Here is a 4595-nt window from a genome sequence, read left to right on the forward strand (position 1 = left end):
GCGAAAGTAAACTAAACAACAACCAAAAAATTACACTTACCTTTAATCCCGCAGGTCTCTCAATGGCGCTGGTCCTTCCAAGAATTCGGCCTCTTCTGCACATGTCTGAGATGAGGGCATGAGCAGAAATGGCAGCCAGAGCCTCTCAGGATGCGTGACGTAGGTATCCTGGAAGGCTCTGAGCTCCCATTAAAGCGTACCTAAACTCAGAAATCTCACTTTACATAAAGGGGTAGACAAATTCTGTTTGTTTAGGTTTTTTAAGTGTAAAACCCCTTTTACAGCACTAGGCAATCAAGAATACATGGGAGCGCAAAGTCTACCCAGGATACCTAAGTCAGGCTTCCCAGGAGGCTCTTAGGTGCTGCTTTTGCGCATGCCTAAGCATCTCGGGAATGCGCAGATGGAACCTTTTCGTGAAAGGAAAATAATTTGCATATTTCACGCATGTGCAGTGAGATCGGCAAGTTATTTTTACAGCCTACATCACCCAATCTCGCGCCTGGGTCGGGTGATGTAGAAAGAAGAACCCGAAAGAGGAGGCGAAGATGGCAGCACCAGGAACGCCGGCACGAAGATGGATACCAGGACGATGCGGGACCCGATGGAAGACACCTCCGGACCAATCAACAGCAGTGCGGGATTGAAGGTAAGTGAATTTTTGTTTTGTTTTAGGCGGTTTTGAGTTTAGTACCTCTTTAAGTCTCGATTGCTGTGGCAATCGAAAAATGTTGAGTTTAGGTACACTTTAATGATCCTTGTTCAGGCACTTCCTGTTACACAGTGACAACTGGCTCCTGACTGTGCCCCTGTGTTGTCACTCTGTTACATGGGCTCCTGATTCGGACTACAGGTGGTCATGGCTATATGTATGGAACAGTCCACCATTGTCATGTAAATTCTTGTGCAGCTAATGTTGGAGGAAGTGAAAGTAGACAGGATGTGGCTGCAGGATATTAGCATGGTCAAATGAACAAAAATGTCAAAAAATGTATTTTATTGAAAAGACATGGCTATGCTTTATGATACAGGGCAGTGTTACAGCATTGTCACCCTATAGAAGAAAGTGCCAGAACCAGGGCCAAATATTCATTATAATTAGTAAACAGGATTTATATAGCACCAACATATTACGCAGCGCTGTACATTAAATAGGGATGTAAATGACAGACAGATACAGACAGTGACAAAGGAGGAGGAGAGGACCCTGCCCTGAGGAGCTTACAATCTAGGAGGTGGGGGAAGTAACACACAATAGGATGGGAGATATGTAGTGGTGGGAAGTAGTGAGGGTTTAGGAGACAGAGGAAGACGGGTGAGGGAGTTTGAAAAAGTGGATTTTGAGCGCTCTTTCAATAGAGAAGAAAGTAGAAACAATCCAAATAGGACGAGAAAGACCATTCCAGAGAGTCGGGGCAGCTCTAGAAAAGTCTTGGAGCCGTGCCTGTGATGTGGTTATGAGTGAGGAAGTCATTAGTAGGTGATTGGAGGAGCGGAGAGAGTGGCCGGGCGAGTATTTTCCTACCAGGTCAGAAATGTAAGTGGGACAATAACTGTGTAGAGATTTGAAGGCAAAGCACAGTAGATGAATTTGATTCTAAGGTGAAATGGAAGCCAATGGAGAGAACTACAAAGAGATGCAGCGGAAGAGGAGCGGAGGGAAGGATGGATGAGTCTGGCTGCAGCATTCATAATAGATTGTAGAGGAGAGAGTCGGGTTAGTGGAATACCAGAGAGAAGGATGTTACAGTAGTCCAGACGGGAGATGATAAGAGCATGTACAAGGAGTTTGGTGGTCTCAGGGGACAGGTAGGGGCGGATTTTGGAGATGTTGCGTAGGTGAAAGTGACAGGACCTGGAAATGTTCTGAATATGGGGGGTGAATGAGAGGGCCGAGTCAAAGGTGACACCAAGACAACGTGCCTGAGGGGAGGGCCGAATAACAGTGTTGTTAACAGTTAGATATATGTCAGGGGGGGATTTGGAATTTGAGGGGGGGATGATGATGAGGTCTGTTTTATCCAGGTTGAGTTTCAGGAATCGGTCAGACATCCATGAGAAGATGGCTGACAGGCAGCATGAGACCTTATCCAGGACTGAGGGAGACAGGTCAGGGGTGGACAGATAGATCTGAGTGTCATCAGCATACAGATGGTACTGTAAGCCAAAGGAGGATATGAGACTACCGAGAGAGGAGGGGTACAGAGAGAAGAGAACTGGTCCAAGGACTGACCCTTGGGGAACTCCAACAGGAAGGAGAGTTTCCTTTGTGTGTTAGAAAGTGCAGCCGCCAATTACAAGATTTCTATATCTACATTTAGGCTGAGTTTAAATAGACATTTGTGATCATTCCCAGGAGCGCATCTTAAACTGCTAGATACTCTCAGTATTTGGTGGCATTTCTGATTTACATGAACTTGCAGAAGAGGCTGGAAGTCCATTGAAGGGGTTTGAGCAGCAAACTCCCCTGAAATACTTCATAAAGGATCTGAAAGACTTCAATACAACTTTACCACTTTAATATCTGCAAACAAAAGAAATTTTTAATGTTCCATAATATAATTATCCCGAGCTTTGGAGCAGGTTGTCGGTAGTAGTAAAGCACAGAAATAAAGCTCTCCAAAAATGCCATCTGAACATAGCCTTCTGGCAGAGCTGACGTGTAAATGTGACCTTTTATAGTTGTTACAGTTGATATTTAGTGCTACTATACCTTGTAATTACTACTGGATAATACGTGTAATCAAAGATAATAGAAAGGCACAGAAGCCAAGTAAGTGTTGTCACCGGGATATCTTTAGGTGCCTAACTACAAGGTGTCATTTTTTGCCCTCACTTTCTTTATATTTATTGCTAGCTATCATAGTACATTTTCCTTTCTGCTGCTACAACCAAGGAAAATAAAAAGCTGCTTTAACAGGGATTGGCAGTAACATTTTCATTTATTTATGGACTACCTGAGCAATCAGTAATATTCAATTAAGCTAGAACTAAAGTTCCATCTTTAAGTATCTATGACCAGGCAGGTCATTATTGCAGAAAGCGACAAGCGGTGTCCCTTCTGCAATAATCCGTTTTCTGGATAACGTCTGCATGCGTAGTGTCAGCTTGGGTTTTCAGGGCAACCTGGCTTCTCTTGTGTTTGCGGGGTGAATGAATTAGCGAGAGTTATGTTATTCTGGCACAGCCAATCAAGATGACTGAAGATAGAGGAAGACTGAAGAAAAGGAAGATGGTTGGGTTAAGTTCCACTTTAAACTTTTACACTCTGATATGGGCGATCATTCAGCTTTACATTTACGATTTGCCAGCAGTTTGTTAAGATGGAACAAAACTTAAAAATGTACAAATTGCAAGCAAGCAAGTTGTTTATTGCAGGTGGTACAGGTGATGTGTCTTCTGCAGTAAAATAAACGTACCTGCCTGCTTGCAAGTTTTTTATTTAATCTCAGCCATCTCTGACATCATCACCTGGTCCTCTTCCGGGTTCTTGGCCATCTTGATGGGGCAGGTTGCAATGACATAATTCCCGTGTATACACATGAGAGTTTATGAATTCCCAGCACAAGGGTATCTCAGGATTATACACTGAGCTGTGCATGTGCAGCACAGTGTATGTTATAGAGAAGGCTGCAAACACATATTACATATTAATGCAAGACAACTATTCCCAATCATACTACAGAGCCCTGCCTACCACAGAAACAGTGATGTATCAAAGTGTTTGCAGAGTGAACCTTCTCACAACCCAAATGTAAAATGACTGTGATGTTTGACTCTGATTTGTAATATAGAAGGCTGAGATAAAGAGGAAACTTTATGTATTGGTAATACTATAAAAGATGTATAATATGTCCAAGCCTACAATGTTTTTTTTTTTTTTTTTTCAAGTTTTGTACACAGTAGGGACTTGGTTTTGGATGATATATACTTTTGGTACCTATCACATGCTAGCAAATTTCTGGTATCCTCCTTACACAGGTACACAGGTATCCTCCTTTACACAGGTAAAGAAAACATACCAGCGGAATACATACCAGCAGCAGCTGATTTATATAGCGCCAACATATTACGCACTGCCGTACATTAAATAGGGGTTGTAAATGACAGACAGATACAGACAGTGATACCGGAGGAGAGGACCGTGCTCCAAAGAGTTTACAATTTAGGAGGTGGGGAACGTCTCACATAATAGAAGGGAAGATAAAGCCAAATGCTAGTTGTAACAAATAACGTTAGGACTCTTCCAGATCTTACCCGTAATGTCCCTTTACATTTATATTGATCCATTTTAATGATAGCTTGTCTCCCTGGGCAATAAGAATGTGCAGAAGCTGAAAGGGACAGGCAAACTTCAGCAAACTCTATCTGCCCCCGCATTATACATGGAGCATTTTTTTCATTAAAGGAAACTTATTTTAGCATAGGAGTCAAAGTTTCCTGGCTAGAAACAAGCAGCTCATTATCTGTCTGTAAATATTGCCTAAAAACGTTTATTAACTACTGGACAGCCTGTGTATGATTTTCACACAAACAGTACATGTGGTTTCAATTACTTTGGGGTTACAGGTTGGAGTAAACAAGGAAATGGAAAC

This window comes from Pyxicephalus adspersus, chromosome 7 (genome assembly GCF_032062135.1).
Source record: "Pyxicephalus adspersus chromosome 7, UCB_Pads_2.0, whole genome shotgun sequence".
NCBI classification, from domain to species: Eukaryota; Metazoa; Chordata; class Amphibia; order Anura; family Pyxicephalidae; genus Pyxicephalus; species Pyxicephalus adspersus.